Here is a 23,536-nt window from a genome sequence, read left to right as displayed (position 1 = left end):
TGGAGCCATAGACGATGTCTGTTTTTTTTTTTTTGAAAGGGATGAGATCCTGTAGGGATTCTGAAGAACTTGACACCATTGATGGTTTTATTTTGACAGCCATCTACGCTATAACTAGGCATCTTATGTGTAAACTGTGCACGCACATTGCTGTGACGTACCTCTTGAAAGGGTCTATAGCGTGCATACGTGAAGTCTTGTGTTGTCAGTGGACACCAGTCATTTTAAAAATAGTAACATTGCGCTTTTAAAATCTCTACCATTCACTTTTCCCTGGCTCTCAAGCAATCCTGAGGCTTAAAAAAGGATGCTTTCAGAGTAAAAAACTACTCACACTAAAGGTAAAATACAATTTGCCACTTTTTTGGTGGTGATAGATGTGCACTTTCCGACTGGACGCTAAAGTTTGTGTGGCCTTGTAAACTGCTTACTTCTGCACCGAAGCCCATAGAGAAAACCAACGATTTTAAATGGCCGCACGCACAAGTTGTCGATCCACTGCTGCCTCCATCAGTGAGTTAAAATGTTTTATTATTTTGAGGCTACTGTTCCTTCATTTGGAGTGAGGCAGCAATAGACCAGCAGCTCAGTGTGTCCTTGTGAGCTAAAAAAAAAAAAAATACAGATTGAGCTGTTTACAAACTTCAGTTTCCAGTCATGAAAGGCTGAGATAACGCAAGCCCCAAATATATTTAAGATATCATTGACATAAGTAAGTGGTGCACGTCTTAGCTCAGCAAAGTCAGTGCTGACAGTGTATCAGTGCTTCATAGAGTCTTCAAAGACACTAACCCATTAAATGTATATAGTGTCTAATTCTCGCTGTGTTGGAGGAAAAAAGCTCTTCACACTTGCTGACCTCAGTCAGATTTTATGACTATGAACAGGTTAAGTGCTGCCATGGAGGGGCTGACATCAGAGTCCTCCCACTTGGAATGGAGAACATTTGGCTTTATACACTGGACTCACTGGCACCAAAGGGACTTAATGAGGCCTCTGACATTTGCCCCCCTTCCCTCATAATTATTCTGTTAGAGAATCCTCGCCTTGGCCATAACCTTTTTTTCTATTTGCACAGTGTCCTCCTGCAGCAATAGGGCACTCGCTGTATAATGTGTCCGATCTGACGGGACCATCATTTCTGAAAACAATGGCAAAAGTGTCCATCATGGGTGACGTGAAGAGAACACGACAGCCAGATTTGTGCCCCCGTTTTATCTCAATGTTAAAAATCGTACGGTGCAAAGAGGCTGCCACTTCATTTTTACTTTATTATTTATACCTCATTTGAGTGCCACCTTTTCCCATAAGGGCCAGATTTGAAGGACGGTCTATTTAAAGTGTTAATTATGAATTAGACTTGCATTGTTACCTCCACCGAGGGGGTTGTGTCTTTTGTTTGTCAGTTTTCAGGTTTGTTTTCATGAAAATGTGTGGAGGGTGTCCAAAGAAGAACCCATCACATTTTGGTCCAGATCTGGATAAAGGAGCATATTGTGAATTTTTATGATTTCACAATCGTTAGCTTAACTATAATGCCCTGCTGAAATTATGCACTTTGAGAGCCATTCTCATCTCTAAAACAATTATTCCGAACTTCACAGTCTGAATGTGAATGTTTTTAAATTAAAGAAAAGCGTCACCTGAATGACACAGTGTTATAATGGCTGTTTCCTTGAAACACTTGAGGCTTTGTCTCCGTTTGAATCCATTACTTATTTCAAATTGTGATTGCGCAGATACTTGAGATTAAATGGGACAGTGTGGTTATGGAGGCCACAAACAAATCTGGGTCATGAGGAGAAAAAGCCATTGAAAAACTGTAGAATGCACACAAGAACAACAAAACAACACCATTTCCATTGAAGACATGAGATTTGTGATTTAACCAGCATCATGATGGTTTCTGAAACCAGAAATTCAAAGACATCACCTCCTACCAGCTGTCAATCACACTGATGTCCACTCATGTGTCACGTAATTGTCTATTTTCCTATGGGCTTACATTCAATTCCATTTGCAACCAGTGAAATTGCCTCTTGGTGGCTAACTGCTACTTCCATTCTGCTTCCTGGCCTTCAATTTCAGGGGGCACTCGTCCATCACAGGGCCACATAGAGACAGACAACAATCTACTCTCACACCTTTGGTTAATTTAAAGTGTCCAATTAGCCTAATCCCCACGTTTTTGGACAGTGAGAGGAAACTGGAGAACACCCACACAAACTCCATGGGGGAAAAGTCCTTGTTCTGACCAGGAAACCAGGTCTTCTTGCTGCTTAGGCAAAAGTTCTAACCACTACACCAACCGTGTGGCCCACAAACCAGATATAACAAACACAAAATACAGACAGGAAGCCAAATAGCAGCACCCACAACCATCTGTCCAAATGTTGCTGCGTCAGTGGCAACAGAAAACCTCTGTATTTATTTCAAGATCTATTTCTCCGAGGCACATAAAGTTATTCCAGATCTGAAAGGAGAGACAAATTCCTTCCTGTCCGCGAGCACGATTCACTCATTTACTACATTCAGTGTGATGGCAACGTGATGGAGCCGGGCACAACAGAACAACAGATACATCACACAGCAAAACACACACACACACAGCACCACCGTGCGCTCGTTAACCTTTGGACAGAGCATCTACGTATGTGTGTGTTTGTCAGCTGTCCTGTGGTGACAGAGGAAGCTGAGGATGACAGAGTGTGCCTGTCTCTTTCTTCATCTCTCTCTCTCACACCACACACCTGGGAACACAAAGGATGCGAGTTACACACACTGTTATGTGAACACGCATGCGCGCAGCAACACAACGAATCAGACAGACAACAACATTGATCATGAGGGAGCTTGTGTGGTTTGCTTCCTCGCGTGTAAAAACAGACCGTGTTGATTTTCGCGGAGCTTCACTAAAGTGTTTTGGGGGGGGGGGGGACCAAGGACACGGTGAATGTAAAAGCACGAGTGGAAGTGGAAAAAAATAAAAAAAACGACAAAAACAACAACCTGGAGCCAAAGTGTGCCTGTGTGTTGCGTGGGTGGCTGTATGGTTGCAGTGAAGCAGTGTGTGTGTGTGTGTGTGTGTGTGTGTTCATCACTGCAACTGTCTCATTGTAAATCCATTCTAACATGTTGTTGTGTCCCCTCCTTCTCCCTATTTTACCTACTTTTGTCTCAGACTAATGTACAGAAGCAACACAAGACAAATCACCAGCAAGGCTGAAAGAAAATGGAAGCAGGGGCTCTTGGACTAATGTTGCCTGGCAACCACACCAAGGTGATTTAGTAATTGAATACATTCGCTGAATATTTGCCTTTAAAGTGGCAAGTCCAGCGCCGCCGAAGACGGAAAACCAAAGCAGCAAAGTCATGTTTCGAAAGCTTGCGACTTCAAAATCCTCAGTTTCACATTTTTGGGCAGAGAAAGTGGAGCAGTAATGCACCACTCTCTTTTAACAACCTCTGAGTGTGTGCACTTTAACATGGTGATTAACTCCTGGCACCTCACTTGAATGGCCCACAAGCACGTATGTGCGCTGGACACGTGTGTAACTAGGAATCTAATGTAACATCCACAGCATGGAATCTAAGGTAGTACAGTAATGACTGACTGTATGAAATATGAAATATCTAATATCTGAAAGACTGCATGTAAAATCTACCGTGCCGGATGGCAGTCTCATTACTGCACAGCAGAGCATACATCTTGTATTCTGTCTTAAAATCTTAAAACTGTACTCTGTCTTGAGGCCTGCAGGGATAATTTATTTAAAGTGACTGATTTTTGGAGCTGAAGCCAAAACCTCCCTTCTGTTCGAGCATGGGGGAAGAAATCATGTTTGCAACAGGAACCACATTTAATACAATGTAGTGGAGGATTGGATGTGATGTAAATGAGCCAATATGAGGGTGACCGTTTTACCACGAAACTGTGCCGTACTTCAATCACATAACTGCCTTTAATTCAGTCTTCGGTTACGCAGGTTGTGAATAAGTCCTCGGTTCAGTGTCTGTGTTGAATTCTAAACGCTACAGCGCAAAGTTAAAGGTCGACTTTTTAATCTTAATTCTAAGTTTTGGATTTTATAGTTCAGGCAGCAGTAAGTTGCTATTCAAAAATTGCGTATTGTACCTCTTTCTGAGTGAATTTTTCAATGTCTCTCACCAGAATTTCAGGATTCACAAGTTACCTAAAATATGTAGTGTATTCAAAATGACTTCATCCAACTTCACAGCTTTAAGGACCATAAAAAGCACTACATTTGTACATAATAGATAATATTTAAATGAACAGATGTTGAAATTTAAATAATATGCATTCAATTGCCAATGGATAATAGATAATAGATAATAGATTGTTCTTCCCAGTACAAAGAATGTAGACTTCTATAATCTTTCAAAACAATATATACATTATTCAGTATATTCATTCATTCATTCATTTATCTTCTACTGCTTTATCCTCCCCAGGGCCACAAAGAGACAAACAACCATCCACTCTCACACGGTCATTTTAGCGTGTCCAATTTGCCTCATCCCCAAGTCTGCATGATTGTGGGAGGAAACTGGAAAACCTGGAGAAAATCCCCCCACACACTGGGAGGACATCCAAACTCCTTATCAGTAATACAGTAGGTGCAGTTTAGCAGTTGCTAATGTTAGCATGCTGGTTTTGATCAGAAGACATAAGGCACACATCACAGGACATCACAGGTTAGTTAACTGCTGCTTTGAAGCCTCGAGTTCAGTATTTTGGGGAGCACCTCATTGGTTTTCTTGGAACCCTAATAACCATATCTGGCAAAACAGTATCCATACCATAATACACACACTTCTTTTTTGCCTATTTGACTCCAAATGAAACTAATAATTGAGTCATGAACTTATTCGGAAAATGTTAAAGGCGACATAGAATGCTTGTATCGCACATATATGTTAGTTATGGAGGTCTACTTGCATATATTAACTTGTTTTCATGGTTAAAAACCTCCTAGTCGCTGCAAACGAGCCGATCAAAATATCTCCTCACTGACGCTCTCGTCAGCCGCGCTGTTTCAGACGAAAACCACACCCCCAGAACGTGGACAGTGTTGTGATTGGCCAGCCAACGAGAGCTTTCCCACTGTCCTGTGATTGGCCAGGTACCTGGAAGTGACGTAATAGATAGGCCAGCTCTCAGATACACAGCTCCCCCTCTGGCACGGTGGATGCTCTGCATCTCAGCAGCTACAACGAGAGTAGTTCTTCTTCTTCTGCGGTTGAATGTACGCAACCGGATGTGTCCGGATAGTGCCCGCACCGGGAGGCGCTACGGTGGTGAGAGGAGTGGTGAGGATTTCTGATGACGACATCAAATTAAGGAAGTGCCGATCCGCTTCGCAGAGCCCAGGAAAACAATACAACACTATTTTCTCAGCAGTGGCTGAACTGTTTGTTCTGAAACGTTAGTGTTTCATAAATGAGGTAATGACGCAGATACACACACACAAACGCAGCGTTAATTGGAGCTTCCGGTCTATGTGGCCTTTAAATGATGTAATGAATTACGTGAAAAATAGGCGCATTTTGCTCATCGACTTGCAGATGAACCAGTAAAGAGCGAGAGAACACAGCTTTCAGACGCTCTCACATAGGCTTCTCTCTGGATATAGAGCACATGCATTTATATAACATAAATGTTCCCATGTTCAGTAAGTACTGAAGGTGACTGAACCTATTTGAATTGAGTTTGAAAACATTTCAGCAAGAGGCTTCTTCAGTTCTGACGAACAGGCGGAAAAATCCATTGAGCTTCTGAAGGCTAGAAACCTGTGTAGAGCTGTTGAGTTAAATAATGCAACTATTGAGGATGACTATGACCTGGATGACTGAGGATACTTCACAGACATACAGTGGGTCTTGATTTTTTCTGTTCATGGTTTTAACACACTCTCTTTTATTTGCCGAGTCATAACCCCATGTATAATTACATAACATGTAATTATACACAGGTGAAGGCTGCTATTAATGAGAGTGAGCTATTGATCCGTGAAAGATTACACGTTTTCCCTCCAACACCATAACCTTTAACACCAACCTCGTAACCTTTAAGGTTACGGGGGTTAGTGGTAAGAAATCAATGCAATTGATGGAATGTCCTTCGGGCTGCAGGCAGGAACATGAAGGTTGGAAAAGAACATATGGAGTGATGGAATAAATAAAGGCGAGAAGAATTAAATAAATGTGTTATACGGACAGAAAGAGGTGAGAGGGAATTGTATACTGTGATGAACCAGCAGGTGGCACTGTTAACTCATGGCAGCTCTCCTCCCCCAGTCAGAAAACCCCTCCCCCTTCTGTTTCTGCCTCTCCTCCTGCACGCCCTTTATATGCCTCCCTTCCTTCCTTCCTTTCTCTCTCTCTCTCTCACGTTCCCTCCCCTTCTTTTCCTCTAAAACAAAGTAATTGCCTGCAGCACAGTTCAGAGTCTGCTGCTCTGTCTGACGCAGATCAGGCTCCAACCAGTCAATCATTATTCTCCACCACAACAGTGAATACCTCGCGTGGTTGGAGGAGCCACTGAAACCCACTGTTGACACCTGTATGTGTGTGAGAGTGTGCATTCCTGGTTATGGCTTTATCTGTGCTCTGGTATTCCATTTTAGTGATGACACAGAGGAAGTTTAGAGTCACATTTATGCACGGATGTCCGTGTGTGTGTGTGTGCAGGTGTCAGACACGCTAATATAGTCACGGACATTAATCTCCTCCCGGTATTCATCCGTCACTCAGGCATCTATAATTCAAAAGCAGCCAGTCTGAGGTCCTGCCGTGGTCTACCGCTGCATTTTTATTAATATTGATTTATTATTTGTGTAATTCGTTTTGTGTCTGCCTCCAGTATGTGCATTCATGAGCCTACACATGTACAGCATGAACGTCACGGCATGTGCGTGTCAACTCGTGAGTGACCCGCCTCCATTTAGGTCCCCCGATTTTCTCATAACTGCCTCTGTGTCCAAAGTGCTATACCAATGCTATTGGTCTGAAATTTGATGCCCGCATCCCCTTTTTTTGCTGACGGCGAGAAAAAGGGCTGACAAAGATAGAGACAGAAAAAATAAAAGCGTGTGAGAGCAACAGCAAGAACTCAGCCAAGCTATTTATTCAACCAGCACCGTAGAGAGGAATACTCTCTTTATTTCAAAGGTAAGAAGGCAGCAAATGAAAACCAAGGTGTTAGATCCTTCGAGTGCACTAAAGGGTGCCTCTGTGCTTTCGGTGAAAGGCACCGACGAGCGTAAATTCACATTAACGCCATGATCTCATAGGTTTCTGCAATTTAATCTGGCTTGAATCGTGATGGGGGGGTGTAAAGAATAAAGGGTTGAAGTGTTCCCAAGCCATGAATAATAACTTCACCTGTAAGTGAGCGTAAAAAGACAGAGATGGTTTCCTGTATCTTAGTATGCTGGTTCTCAATTCAGGGGCCGCGTGCTTGGGTGGCGGCATGTTGGAAGTCTGCTGCATCACAGTGCCACAAATTGATTGTCCCTCCAAAGACAGCCACAAAAATGTGTCCTCCCAACCCTAAAGCAACAAATACACACAAAAGTGGGCAGGTATTAAGGTATTGCCAAAGACAAATGTTTGGAAAGGATATGATTAGAGATGGGATGATATATGATCTTTTTTATCTTGCATTGTAAAAAAAAGCACTCTTGCCTTTCCAGCAATTAGACCAGCGACCTGGTTGGAACAAGGGTCCTTCTGCATGGAGTTTGCATGTTCTCCCCTTGTGTGCATGGGTTTTTCTCCTGGTTCTCCGGTTTCCTCCCACAGTCCAAAAACATGCAATATGGGGATTTGGTAAATTGGACACTCTAAATTGACCATATGTGTGAGAGTGGGTGGTTATTTGCATCTATATGTGGCCCTGTGATGGACTGGCGATCTGTCCTCTGTAGAGAAAAAGGTCTAACACACCGGGTTTAGTCAAGACATGATTGAGTAGGTTGTATGAGTTTAACTGACAGTTTGCTTATACATAAGACCAACGTTTAGTCACACCATTCTACTCCAAGTAACAATGATCACAGACAAAACAACAGCAAAACAACAAAACCCCTAAAACTTTTAGACTGTAATGGATAATGAGATGTCTAATGGAATCAATCCAAAGAACACACTTTTAAATCTAGTTGCCAGGAACCTCATGAACGACATGTAAAAACAAGCTGCAGATCTGTTGCCAAGCGACTTGGGGATCGCACAGGTACCGTGTGCGATGTTAAAGGTTGAGTGTGTCATTTATAGAGACCTCCCTTCCCTAAGACCTCCCTTCCCTAAGAAATACGGTGGCTTTCACCAATCAAAATGTCGTCCTCATCGCCTTCTACGACCATGTCAACAGATGAGGTTCCCGAATAAAGACATTGTTTACAACTTTTACTTGTGTATATGCAGGGCTGTCAAGTTTTCTAAAAAGCTTGGAGTGAGATCTGATCCGCATCGATTGTGAATATTTTATTTTGTTTCGGGTCGTTGCAGTGCGTTTGCCCATCGGTCACCATACAGAAGAGTGTGTGTCTCAGTTGGCAGCCCTGGTATATTGAAATTGTACAGGACATAGACATGCATGAGAGTGAAAGTGAGTCGTTATTTTTCTATATTGCGTTAGCATTCTATCGCTAACGGCAGGCTAGCTGTTGTCGAGTAAAACTAATAAAAGTAACAATAACTGCATTTTACATTTTTAGTCTGAACGAGAGGAGAGGGAGAAGAGAAGCTCCTCACACTGAAGACAAGTAAGAGAATTTTGTACTGATAATATTGTATAATCTTCTTACTTGGTCTGCTCAGTAACAACACAAATGCAATAGGTATTTATATAACGTTAGCGTCAAGGCACTTTATATCGTACTGTAAATGACAGCGTAATTAACATCAGTTTGATGCGTTATTTCAACAGTTGCCTGAGTAACGTCAGCTGAATGATTATATGACAACCAGGATGGAGAATTATGAAAAGACCAAATGGTGTTCTTGTGTCAACTGTAGGGACTTGCCTACGGACCAGGAGGGGGAAAATCTGTGGCCGGGTTCCAACCGTGTACCACACTTCTCCCAGTACAGCCTTAAAGGAGGTTTTTGTGCATTCACTGACACTGGGAGGATCTTATCATGTCAGGAGAAACCAGGGAGCCTGGAGATGCCCATTCCAATTCAATTTTATTCATATTGCACCAAATCATAATGAGACCTTTTGGCAGCACGGTTTGTTGGGGCAGGGAAATCGACTTATCGCCAGCTGCTGTGGTTGGAATATCAGGGAGAAGTGGCCTCTGAGATTTCTTCCAAGTCTGTGACATGTTTACACAACGCCAAAAGCATTCAGATATCTCAATGTTCATGGCTCTGATGTTGAGGCGTCCCAACACCTGGAGCCTCCTCTGTAAAGTCCTTGCTTGTAGCTGAGGGAGCTAAATTTAAATTCAATATCTGTTACCTACCATGTCATCAAATATCACCTGCATAGAAAACAGTAATATAACGGACGTGTCTGCCAAAAGAGTGAAATACACACACCTCTTTTCCTTGCTTCGGGTTTCCAGCATTGTTCTTTTCGGCGAGCGGAATTCTGGTCTCACACACTGGGGGACATTTAATCACATGCAGCAGAATGTGCCTCGAGCTCTGCAGTTGATCTGAACAAGAAGACACAAGAAAATAACACTGTAAATTTCAAGTTTAACAGTTGAATAGTTTAGTACGGCTGTGCAAAACACTGCCGTTATTCACCTGAAGCGCAGATGTGTGTGTGCATCCTTTGGCTAATAAATACTTCTGTCAGTTATGAGTTATTAACTCTGACCGTCAGGAGATTAGAGACTGACCTTATCTGACCGGTGGAAGAGACTCCTCATCAGAGCTGTCATCCTTCTCAACACCATCTTGGGTTTGTAAGTGAGGGGAAACCTTCATTTGCCCAATCAATTCTGTAAAGACATAACACATCAGGACATATTTAGAGAGCTATAACTATATAACCCTAACCCTAACGCCAAACTGTAAACTTACTCAAATTACAAATTGTTGCCAGGGTCCATGTCTTCCTTTGCAATGCACATGTCATATCAGCTGCAAAAAGGATATTGCCTCTATTCTAGTAATACAAAGCTAAATGCTCCGAGGCTTCTCTGATGACTTCTAAAACACTCACACGAACAAAACTTTCTTATATAACCCTGTGAACAATCAACTTATTCTTTTCTGGTCAAATATTACAGCACCAGTGCTGGACAGTGTTGATGTTTGTCTCTCACAGCTGTAAAGAAACAATAGGATTTTTTTAAGTAAAAAAAATCGGAACCATAGCCACAGTTCAAAACATTGTGTTTCATGTTCAGATGTGGGAGGAAGTGCTCACTCACCTGAGCACAGAGGAGAAACAAGCCCTCCTCATCCTCCCACACTTTAGCAGCTACGTATTGTGTTGCTTGCTTAAGTGGTGGAGGGTCTGCTCACCTACTTGGACTTTACAATGTTTCCATTCAAACAGAGTTAAAGTGGTTCACATCATGTGCATTAGCAACCCTACCCGTGCAATACAAACACAGGCCGTGCACTGTGTTCTAGTTACAGCCATCAAGCTACAAACAACACTTAGACAAGTATGTGAAGTAACCTGTCCAGCAGAAAACACGTGATGTCAGCATCAGTTTGATCAGATTCCACTCGATAAAGGCAACACAGAAGCTTGTTTTCTGTCGTCGTCTGTCGGGAATGTATGGAAGCCCATTTCTGCCAGAAAAAAAAGAAGAAACTTTATAAGAAATAAAACTTATAAAAAAAAAATCCTCTAAGTAAGTCGAAATTATGAGATCAAAAGTCATAATTATGAAAATTAATTAATCGAAATTATGGGATAACTATAAATGACCTCTAAGCACGATGACGCCCGTATGGTTTGTCCCTGTCAGGCTCCTGTAGAAACTGCGATTGTGGAGGACTTTGGAGTATATATGACTATATTATTATAAAGCACTAATTCTAAGGCTATGGGAATAATATAACAATAACTATAGTAAATATAGTAAATTTGATTTAGCTAATATAGGCCCAGAAATATCACACACTGTAACTTTAATGCTAATGATCAGTCGGATTTCTACTGGTCCATGTCACTTATTGATTACTTTGAGCTAACCGTTCAGTTCTCTGCAAACGAGCTCTCTCAAACGCAACGCGGTGTGTTCAGGTGTGTATGTCTGGTGTTTTCAGTTTGGTCGAGCTACTACAAAAGTATCTGTGGTTGGGAATGGCTAATAAAAAAATGTAGGAAACAAAAGAGTGAGGAAGAGACAGTGTGTCGGGATGACGGGCGGAGACAGAGAGTTGCTTTCAGATTTACAGAGCTCTCGCCGCTGTCAGAGATGGAACAGCAGAGAGAGGCCCAATTAACGCGGAGAATACTGGCATCCACACACACAGAGAGAGTGAGTCTGATCCAGCAGCATCATCACGCTGCCATAACACTGAAAATCCAACGTGAAGATGCCTCTGCTGAGCTGATACGCCTTTTTACCTCGAATCATTGAAGGTCAGGATTTCATGCTCTGAATGCACAGCAGTGTTTTTGTTTAGGGTATTATCTCCCTCATCATTATTATCCGGGTTATTTCTGCCAGGTCACTTCAAAAGACTGGGTCATGACCAACGATAGAGCAACTAAATATGCAGATTTCTTTCCAGGCTTTCACTTAAGAATTGTAAATGTTTTAAACAACGTGCTCTAAAATTTAATTAAAAGTTGATTTTCATCATTATCATCTATTTTCCTCTAAACACAAGTCATTTACAAAAGTGACATCATGTTCTTTTGAAGACCTGACACTAGACCATTCACTCCTCAAAGAAATTTGAGCAGCTTAATGGATGATCAACAGATAGACGGACAATCCTTAAAATTTTTCTGACGAGTTAATCGTCTATCGTCAGGTCTCCAGCAAAAGAACATGATGAAGACCTGACACGAGGCCATTAACTCCTCAGAAAAAAATTTAAGGATTGTCTGTCCGTCTGTTAATCGCATAACTGTCCAAGGTTTGCAGCAGAGATATCGCTTAAAGAGACGCTTCCACTCGCCTCTCACATGAAGATACACAAGAAACAGGAACATATTCAACTGGTATAAATCAAGTTAGACATGGACTTGTTTTCTCATAGCCTTCTATGTCAACAGCATAGTGCGCCCCCTGGTGGTTTTACTGCTACTTTCTAGGCTTAACTTTTCAAACCAAAAGGGTCCATCCGTTTTTTGTGTGGGAAAACACAGTTTTAGTGCGTCTCGACCAGGTATTAGTGCCACATTAGATTTTAAATCTGTGATTTTTTTGACATTTTTCCTTAATACCACATTCACATTAAATGGCATGCAGCAGTGACAGCCAGAACTACAAAACGACCTGATCTAAAATGTATCTCCAGTGAAAGAGTATTTCACACACACGGAAAAGACACGATTTTAAATATTTTCATCGATTTTGGGAGCCCTGTGGTGAGGGTTGAGTGTGGATACGACAGATTCTGAAACATCAAGTGAGGCTCCTCACACATACTCCATACGCAGTCAATTGCATTCTTTAATTCGCACCTGGCGAGTGCACTTAAAAGGTCAAATGTGCCTTTGTAAAATAAAAAAGTTCGCACTTTCAGAGAAGTTAAGCGTGTATGTGCCGGTACCACTCCATTAACACAGAAGAAAAAAAAAAGGGCTTGAATACAGAGGTGACCACAGGGAAGGAGCCAGAGCTGCGAGAAAAGACTGTGACTTAAAACTCTCACGGCAAATGGAAGCTGCTAAATATGCCATTTAAAAATGTCCTTTATCCCTCAAGCGACTGACGGCAACATGCTTTAATTTATTTATTTATTTATTTATTTCGATCATCACACAGCAGTGCAGTTCACACAATATACATAACCCAAAGGGAAAGCGGGAGAAGAAAAGCTTATCTAGTCCCGCCCCCATTATCATCATACATTTTATTTCATCTTTTTTTTTTTTTTTTATGACATTTTGACAAAGAAAACATGTTTCAGCATGTTTTCTTTGTCAAAATCAGGTAGCACTATAGTCTAGCTCTAGACAGTGCTGAGGGCATATATCAGTTTTTAGCTCGCAGCGACATGTGTGCGTCAAGATTACCACAATACTTCTTCTGTCCTGGCTGCCACCGAGACTGTTTAACCCTCCCATGGGATCCGTTCAAGAAAAATCCAACAACCACTTCAAATGTTATTAAAACAAACTGATATATTTGCCTTAAGTTGCACTGGTTCCAAGGTTTCTCTGTCTTTGTTTATTTATTCGAGTACAGTACGTCCTCTCCTCTTTTTTGCACCCTAACAATCAAAAAGAGTAACAGTTTAGTGGTTGTTCTCCAGACTGAAAAGCCTAGGATTAAGATCAAGTTGCAGCATTTGGTTGTGTAAATGGCCCCTCAGAACGAGCCGCTTCCAAATACTAAATCTTTCATTTCTTGCACATGTAAGCCTACCAGTTTTAATCATGGCAGAGGAGACAAACGTTCAGGAGCTGGCCATCGCCGTCACCTTGGACGACATGTTCGCCAAAAAAACATCAAGCCCATTCCCACTGTTTCCCTCTAATTGTGCCCTACAGTGAGCGCTCATTAGCATTTCCCTCTCCGTGATAACTGGCATGCAGTGCACCCATCTGTTTACAGATTTTGTGAAGCCAGGTGTGCTTGTACATTTGTTTGCTCCTTTTATTTGAAATCAAATAATGTTGTTAACGCTAATTTGCATTGTGATGTCGGCCAGTCGCACCGTGTAATCCCACGTGCACATGCTGTGTTCTCTCATTAATCCGGTACCTCGCCGCATCCTCCGCTTTCCTGTCAGCAATCATTTCGTGAGTATGAGGATTCCATATATTTTCAGACCTCTTCACTCTTGAGGCCCATTTATCATAAGGACTTGTATCAGGAATTAGGGACTTTCCATGGAACTAAGTGCGTTTCCACTAAGGCTGGGCGATACTACGATAACGATATGCATTGCGGCAGACACTGAACAAATGTTCAATAAAGTCACTCAACTTCATTAGGAAAACAACAAACAAAAAGGCACTAAAAAGAAATAGGCGAAGCAGGTTTGGTTGCGTGAACAAACTCAGTCCCTCCCTCGTAACCAAGTTGCTACCATTCTTGCAACCAGTAGAGTGGTCAGAGCCTCTGGAGTGGCAATCAAACAGCCAATCACTGAACAGTCAAGTTCGGTTGCGCCATCCTCTTCCCCTTTGTTTAGCAGGTCAACAACAATAGGTGAGGTCTGTGCCCTGTTGAGGCAGACAGACAGACGACAGGCACACTGCAACAGTGCCGTAGGAAGAAAAATCGAAACGTTACAAAGACATAACTGAGGCGGTGGCTTATCACAGAGCCAAGGACATGCTTCCAGTCAGCATAGTTGAGAAGTGTACTTTTAAAAATCTCATGAATGTGTGTGACATGCTCAATCCCAGCACACAGAGGTAAAATAACCTCTGTGTGCTCTGATTGATAACTGGAGCGATTCAAATAAGAGGAAAGTTTATGAGTTTAGAATAAAAGTGTTAAAGTTTTTTTTTTTTTAATTATTATTCATTTTTAATAGGTCATGAAAATGATCAATAATTATCGATATCTATCAATAAAAACGTGGACACAAGGATGTCAGCCAAGTTGCAGGACCTAAAAATTCACCACATTAGAAAGCAATGATGGAAAAAGCTGGAAAAAAAAATCAAGCACCACAACAACAAAAGCAGTTCAGACCAGTAAGTGGTATATGATTGTCTCATGTGCTTTTTTTTTTTTTTTGTTAGACACATTGTCTATAAATGGCTAACAACTGGAGGGATGTTGGCGACCAAAACCCATCAATTATGAGGCAGAAACATAAGATCGTGTAGCGTTTACGGTGTGCTGACATTGACGTGACCATTAAGCCACAGCTGTTTTAATTAAGTTCCTCGTTCCCGCCACAGCAGCGCCTGATATTGAGCACAGACCTCACCTATTGTTGTTGACCTGCTAAAACTTGGTTCCAACAAATTCCATCATACCTATCGCCAATTACTGCTTTTCAATAACGTAATTCCATGGAGAGTCGCCCCTTTGCAGTCACTCCTCTCCCCCTCATACAGCAGCAGCAGCAGCAGTGTGCAGGAGCAAAGACTGAAAATCAATGCTCTTTTGTTGTGCATGGCAGTTCCCACCTGCCCGTGCATTGTCCTTTATTTCCCATTACAGTACGACTGTCATGTTGTGTCATTAAACTTCCCTTGCATGATAGGAGCAAATAGCGAGCAAGGAGCGTCTGGTTTTATTAAGGCAGGTTTGAGAGAGAGCTTTGAGAGGCTATGACAGAGGCATGTGTGTATATGAATCATCGCACTGTTCATGCTGACGCAACAGCATGTAAGCAGCAATTTTGCCATTATTGCGTTCAACTGCGGAAAATCTGATGGGCGGCGAAGTGAGAGGACAAGAGAGGAGAGAAGAAAAGGCTCTGCCACACAAATCCATGTTATATTTTTTTTTACATTAGAGCATAATTATGTTCTTAAATTTGATCTCATTTAGTGGCCAATAATAACTTCAAACTTTGAAGACATTTTGAAATCAAAATCTGAAAGCAAACGTGTGGCAACTACTTATTTAAACATGCAAAATATAAATTGAACATAAATTACAAGCTGTGTAATTTATGGTAAGGTCCTCAGTGATAATCATTTGTGAAATACAACACGTTTTTAGGGAAATTATGAGGAAACATCTCAGGAAATTAGAAAAGATGTTAATTACCATGTAACTAGCAGGAGGTAAGTACAGGTATAAGAATTGAAATTAGAGTATGGTGTGTGGGTAAATGTACTTAATAGACTGAAAAATATAGTTTTCAATAAAAAAATGTCGAGTTAGGAAGTTGCTTTTAATAATCAGACTCAGAGATAGGGCACGTTTGATGATGTCTAACAAAAGCATTTGGTATAGTGGTTGAGTTAAAATAATATTTATTTTTTTCATATTAAAGAAGCAACATCTATGGTTTCTTTTTTTCCCCGTGATTTAAATCCAAAATCCGAGGTTCTGATTATTCCATCTACAAGCAACCACTTCAGTGGTCTTATCTTATGGTGACAGGGATGCACTCACTCTCTGAGCCACAGCTCACATCGCATCACGAATGCATCGCTTCAAAATCCCATTCTCTCACACACACTCACACACACACCAATGGAAAACACATGCAAATACAAGTGCACACTCTGAGCAGAGCACACACACTCACCTACATACTGTACGTACACGCACTCATATGGTCGTCATCCAAATGCTCATCTCTATTCTCTCATCTCTCCTGGCTGTCCAGTCCAGTTTAGTCTCAGTTGGCCGTGTGGAGAGTGGAGGCAGCCTGAACCTGTCCACTCTGCTCACTATCATAATCTAGCAGCAAACCTGCGGGGTCAAACACGACTTCACTTCCTCTCAAATGCCTCAGCCACTGAGTTTGATTGATCTGGCCTGGCACCATGGAGGCCGGTGGAAAGAAGAAAGGGGGAGGGGGGGGAAACTGCAGTCCTCAGCAGATCTGGCACCAGATTGGGGTCAGATTGACATCAGGACGGATCCATTTCGGACCATTAGGTAGACGGATGTCTTAGGATTTTGGAGAATATAAAAAATGATGAGGTGTATGGTAAACTCTGGGCATGCATGAGATCGATCAGAATTTTTTTTGTTGAAAAAGCTGCATAATGTTTGCTGAGTTTTATTGTCGTTGATTGTTTTTTTGGGAATAGAAACAACGTAGGATTCGAAAACTGGCTCTGTCACGCAAAACTATCAGCTCCACGTGACTCCAGTGGTTTTCAGTGAAGCAGTGTTTCACATCACCGGGCAACATTTCCACACTGCACACAGGAATTATTTGTTTGTTTGTTTTCATATTAAGACAGACGGCGCCGTCAGCAACATTTTGCCAACAATGCTTATTGTCTCCGCCCCCTCATTTGACAATAGCTTGAACGCAATGTAGATTTGTTTACAAGTTAAACATGAAACAGTTAACTCAAAAATGTAGGCTTCTGACCAATTAAGATAGGATGGAATTATTAAAATAGATTCATTAGGATAAGGTTTAGGATTAATTATTAAAGCATGATAACATACCACATTTTCTTTAAATAAGCAACATTAGAGTGTAGCATGAAATACAGAACTATACTGGTCCCCTTTCTTTCTTTCTTTCTTTCTTATGTTAGAATTATTCAACATAACACAAAAGAGAAAAAGAAAAACAACGTCAAATACAAATGAAAAAAGGAAGAAGGAGAAATAAACACAGGCTAAAAGTGACACCGTTTGTCTGACTATGTCTGAAATGTTGTTTTCACAGAAGCATTTTGCTAAAGATTAAACCCGATAGAGTAAGATATGGGCATTTGAGGAACATTTTCCAATATCTGTAGACCACAACATTAAGAATATCTGCTGCCCTCCTTACTCCATGGTCCATGCCTCTGATTAGTCCTGGCAGCAGCCACTGCAATTCACCGCTGTGTGTCTGAGTGAGATACTTGATGAGAGGGATCAACAGGAAGTGCCATGTCTGTACGTGTTAGTGCTAAAACTTAACATTAATGCTGTGTAGTATTTTAATTTAGGTTGAGTTTAGAATCTTACGTGAGTTTGGTTTATCATAGAAGCTAATTATTTTGTCTCAGTCAAGCAGTTTGGCTCTCACTTTTCTCTGTTCTCTGGCTCTTGAAATAATGTTAATCTAAAAATACCGAGATTCAAATCTGTACAAATACAACCGAACAGACTTCATGACTAATCTTTGATAATGTATAAATTTCACACATGGCTTGATAAAAAGAAATATGCCAACGCAAACACTTAAACAGCCTCTGTTATTGTGTTGTGTAACCTGCTGACATTCAACACTCTCGTCGGCTCTGTGAATTGACTTCAGATCAACAAATGGGCGAAAAACTGAGAAAATTATTCCACTGATAAAAGCCGAGAACGCAGAGTCATATTGACACGGCCTACATTCTGAATTGTCCAATGCCAACAAATTAACTTTGACAGTGCCATTTTAATTATCACAACAGTGAGTATGATGGCTTGTGATTGCACTTGCTGCTATTGTCCTCACAGATAATAATGCCTGCTTGAGAGCAGTGCTCTCAAAAGAAAATAAAGTAGCACACTCTGTATTAGCTTTTATTGTTTGCATGCATTTCTCCAACAGTGTTTTAACTCTTCGTAAAATACGCGGTCTATGGGAGAATAGCTTATTTGCAGTTTAGCCATGTTTTGTATCCGTTAGTCCACATTTTGACATTTATTTGAGTTTTTAATAGTGAGTTTTTAAAAGAACTCTTCACTTTGGCTTGGATATTTTAGATATAACAATTTTTGTGTGTGTAGCTGCTGCACAGATGCAGTCGGCCGGCTGTGAATCACTGTGCCTTGTTGGCTTATGATTATACAGCCCAAGATAAACTCCGACATATTCACAAATATCTCGGTGCAACTATTTCTACACAACACACATGGGTTTTGTCACCTTTCAGGGCAATGCTATCTCAATAATGTCAGAAATGTGTTTGTGTTGGGGCGAAGGAATGTTTCCGCCTCACATGTGTGTGCATGGGCGCATGTATATATGTGCATTTTTGAACTTTATCTCCAAGCTTGTACAAGAATATGGATGCACCTTTATGTGGATGTGTGCCATGGAGTGCTCCTTGTGTGTTTATGCATGGGTGCATAGTGTGCATATGTAGGTGTGTGTGTGTGTTTGTGAGGCCTGTTGCTGGCCATCCAAGCAGACAGGTGTCAGGTCATATCTGCAAATCGCTTCAGTGACCAGGAGGAAACCTGGAGCAGAAAAGGTAAATCACGGGGGCTATGCAGGGGCAACAAAACAGCTTGGCTTAGTGTAGCATTACCTAAACACACACATACACTGATGCACACACACACACATATACACACACACACACACACACTGTTATCACTGAGGAGAAAAAGCACCATTGGAAAGAAGTAGCAGCACACACTTTAAAATACAGGACAGGATGCTAAATGTCCCTGAAAGTTTCTCCACTCTAGATCTGATAGAGGTTGCCAACCATTAACGGGTGACAGGGATCAACGCCAAATGTTAATGACAAAAAGTGGATGTTAAGCCTGGCCTATAGGCCCAACAATGATCTCATCTCCAAAAGGGCTGAAGAACTGTTGTCACGGCACTCGGATACATACCCCTGACTTTGCACACCACAAGCACAAAGGACGCATCAGAGGGAAAATGTGTCTCTGTGATCAGTTCTAAAAGACAAAAGGGACAATCAGCTTGTTCTGGATTCTTGGGGAGGAGCTTATTATGGAGTAATTCCAAAGGCAGAAGTCAAATGCAAGCTGTAACACGGTTTGAGATACAGCGATATCCCACATTTATTTACTTTCCTACTTTGATGTGGCCTCTTTGAGGTGTGTGGAAACAAAAATGCAAATGTATAAAAATAAATAAAAGGTCAAAAATAAAGGTTCACTGACAGACTCCTGCGTGGTTAGAGCACAAATAAGTGTATGTTCTAACCACTGCTGATTAAGCCTCTGCTCAGAAATGAGGTTCTCCTTCATCAAGACCAGGTTTTGGTCTCCTTGAGGACTACTGGTTGATGCCAAAAAAAAGGTCAGAAAGAGGTGACACACACAAACACACAGGGAGTCAGAATGAGTCACACAAAAAGTCCCATATACACTGAGAGACACACCGACTCACACATATGATTACGTGACAGATTCCAGCATGAGGCATAGAGGCAGGCATGCTCTCTCTCTCTTTCTAGCTATCTCTCTCACACAGACACACAAAATGGACACCTCAAACAATTAGAAGCGTCACAATTGCCTGTATTTTGTCAACACTCGATGAGGAGAATGATCGCTCTTCCCTCTTCTCCTTCCCTCCATCTCTCATTTCTCAGTCCTCATTAAACTACACACAGACAAGGGTTCACTCTCACACTATTGTGCTAATAATTGCCACCGCGGTGATGCTAGTTAATGACAGGAGAGTGGAGCTGAAATAACAGTTGATCGGACCATTGCTGATGCTCCCCCCCCCTTTCCATTACCACTACTTTCCTAACCATAACCGTCAACACTGACCTGTTTTATTATTTTTTTTCCAATTGGAGAAGCAGACTTTGTCCCTAATTAGACAAACTGTCCCCAGAAGACTGGTTGTTAGTCCGGTATTTGTCCCCGAAAGTAGATAATTATGGAAACACACACACACACACAGACATATTCCCACCGCCTTCTCCTCACTGCTCGCCTCCACCTCATCTGACGTCACCCCATTTTCTCCCTCTTCACTCCTGTTGCCTCCTCTCCTTCAACCTTACTTTCTCCCTGTATCAGTCTTCCTCTCCACTCTCCACCTCCTTTGTTTGTTTACTCTTTGCAGCTCCCCTCTTTGCTCTCAGCCCCTCCCTTCACCTTTGGGTGCCAGAGCAACAGAGGAGTGTCGTGGTGCGTCTGATCATGCCAGTGCTAACCACAATCGAGGTTGACATGTGGCAGGATGAGACCCCTGTACCGGAAAACCTTGGCTGGCCTGCCCACATTCTGCCTGGCACTTGCCTCATGCTCCCTTTACTTCTCTGCCATTGTAAGTGTGTGTGTATAGAATGTGAGTAAGTCGGAATATGTGTGTGAGAGAGAGAGAGAGAAAGCAAGAACATGTGCATCGCCATCTTAATGGGGAGGAAATGTTAGCAGCCCACTGGGCTGTGAAGGGCTGAACTCACCTTGAGCACTGGAAATGACAATGAGAGACAAAACAGCTTGTATTTCTCTCTGTTCTCTCACTCAGACAGAGAGATTGTAATGGCACAACACAGAAATTCATTCTAATGCTTTCTTTTCACACTTTCACTGACTTTATTCTTAAAGCGACAGTGCACGACTAACTCTGTGATTTTTGGAGTTGCCGTTAATGTTATTTTATCACACAGACACAAAGTGACACTATTTGTAAGACAGGCCGTGAAGCAAAACTATCAGACCTGACTGAGGGAGCATTTGTGTGTATAACAAATGGGTTTTTGTGAGCAGCAGAATTCACTTCGGAAATTTTGAGTCAAACTCCAACTTGTCTCCCTTTACTGGCACAATGTTGCTTTTGCCTTTGTCTGTTTTGATACAATACAAGTCATGCCTGCGCGCAGGGCAGCGACGTCGCATAGTTCAAACACTATTATACTGAGAAACAAAGAGAGTCATGTGGAGCTGAAAGGCTTAATCAGTATTATGTGAACTCATTTAACAATGGATTGAATGCAACAGACCTTTGCAAGTTACACTGCACAGCGTTAACACACTAAGGTTCCAATGATTTGTACTCCTCTTAACTTTTGCCCCTTTTCATTTTGTTTTATGTACAATTCCGCACCACACATCAGAAACATGTGTCATAAATTTGATAAAACAAATTTGTGGCGAAAGGTTTTCTTCCACTCAGAAACTATTTTAATTTTTATGGACGTAATGCAGCAAAAATGCAGCAAAAATGCATCAGGGGAGTTGGCGTAATCTAAATGTGTTTTCTCCCTTTTCTCCCTGTAGTCTCACTCAAGTTTTTAGATCGTTTTTGTTTTGGGTTTTTTTCCCTTATGAAAGATGCTAAATCATGAATTAAATTTATTAAACTTGATAGCACTTTTGTCGCAGTCTCCTGTAAAACTGAGGTTTCACTTCAAAACTAAAGTCATGCTGTTTTTCAGCAGTTTAAACGCAGAGCAGCAGTAGGAATTTAAACGTTTGCAGTAACTCAATCTACTGTATAGTGACTGAGTGTTGTCTCCTCATCTGGTCAAGCTGCTCTGTGCCAGCACCAGAATGTCCAAGGTACCTAAGGTTTATAATGTCGCCTTTTATTGATTTTTGGGGGGCCATTTTGTTTTCCTTTGTGGACACCGTGAGCTGAATAAAATTGTTCTATCGGTCGCATCTGGCCCTAGGGCTGTAGGTTGCTCATGTGTTATCTCACTACTGCTCTTACGGTTGTGTGGGACCAAATCCAAGTAGTGCCCAGGAGCAGCTACAAACAGCAGATTCCCTACAGATAAAGTCCAGCTATCACACAAACACGCTTCATATTCCGAGGAGGAAAACGGTGGTAATCAATGTATGGCATATTATGACGCTCCTGAATCCCTGCAGCTAATCATCACACATTTCTATCAGTGGTTTGGGAAGGAAACTAGATAAGAGTCTGCATACTTTTCTGGTCCCTCACTGACTGTTCAGTGTGTCTTCCCTGCTGCAGAGAGGCAGGGGGCAAGCAATAACATTAGATGGGGGCAGAGAATGCAAGAGACAATGGTCCCCTTGGCTGTGGTTTGGCAAAGCTAATGCACACATAGCCTTACACAAACACTCCAAAACTGGCCCCAAAACGACTTAACGCCTTTTGCTAATTACCTTTACATTTTTACACTTCTGCTTACTCAAGCTACGGTGAAGGCAACAGCAGGTATTTGATTTCATTTGTGTGTGTGTGTGTGTGTGTGTGCACGCTAATAGTCTGTCGACTGGTTGCTTTGTTGCCTGACTGCTATTGAAATCCATTCCATGTGAGGGACTCGTACCGGGCGGCACTAAGTTCTGACACAGCAGAAAGGAAATCTTTTCGCATTAGTGTTGCTGTTGTTTTCCCTCATCAAACTCAAAGTTCGGGTGAGTCCAGTTTTGACAGCGAGAAAAACACAACTGAATGAGGCGTGAAGAGAGTGGTCGATACGGTTGGAGTGGAGAGGGAGTGTGTCGGGCGAGCCTCTATCTCTCCAAACCTGTCTTTGCACCAAGTGAGCTTGTAGGGCCTATATGTAAATAAGTGAATATGTATATTAAAGGAATACTTCACTGATGTGCATTTAGCTTTGTATTGAATAGTGTTTCCCAACCTCAGTTTTCCCTGAGTTGAGAAATATCTTCATTCTTGTCTTTGTTACGTGTCCACCAGTGACACTTGATCCTGTTAGCGTAACTTTGCAAAGATGGCGGACACTGTTTACATTCTGGAAGTGAGGTCCCATTCCCCTACGAGTGGGTCTAAAAAGTACGGAATTCGTGTCACTGGTGGGTACGTAACCAAAAAAAGGAATGAAGATATTTCGGAAGATACTGAGGTTGGGAAGCACAATTTTTTCAAAAATACTACTATTCTAAAATTGGTGAAGTATTCCTTTAAGTCACAAAATGACCATGGTGAGTCACCAGAGATTAGAGATTGAAGCACAGTCCAACACCACAAGCTGCAGCTATGGGTTGGAAATGGTTACTGTCCCACCAAATATGCACATGTGAATGAAATGCCGTCTAGCACTTTAATACAGCATAACTGTAGCCTTTGTCTCATACGTTATCCTATCATTTATTGTAATTTATTGAACAAT

The 23,536-nt window shown here is 41.7% G+C and overlaps 1 long non-coding RNA gene across 1 annotated transcript in view; it reads right to left on the bottom strand.

The window, feature by feature from the left end:
- LOC131455651 (uncharacterized) overlaps positions 1-23,536 on the bottom strand; it is a 35,479-nt gene that overhangs the window by 2,364 nt on the left and 9,579 nt on the right. Inside the window, exons 2-3 of the long non-coding RNA XR_009239820.1 lie at positions 9,879-9,980; positions 9,571-9,689 (exon numbers count right to left, since the gene is read on the bottom strand). This is a non-coding gene — a long non-coding RNA (uncharacterized LOC131455651). The remainder of the gene's footprint in view (positions 1-9,570; positions 9,690-9,878; positions 9,981-23,536) is intronic.

The sequence above is a fragment of the Solea solea genome, chromosome 2 (genome assembly GCF_958295425.1).
Source record: "Solea solea chromosome 2, fSolSol10.1, whole genome shotgun sequence".
Classification (NCBI taxonomy): domain Eukaryota; kingdom Metazoa; phylum Chordata; class Actinopteri; order Pleuronectiformes; family Soleidae; genus Solea; species Solea solea.
The sequence above is the reverse complement of the archived record's forward strand: the minus strand, read 5'-3'. Positions and strand labels throughout refer to the sequence as shown.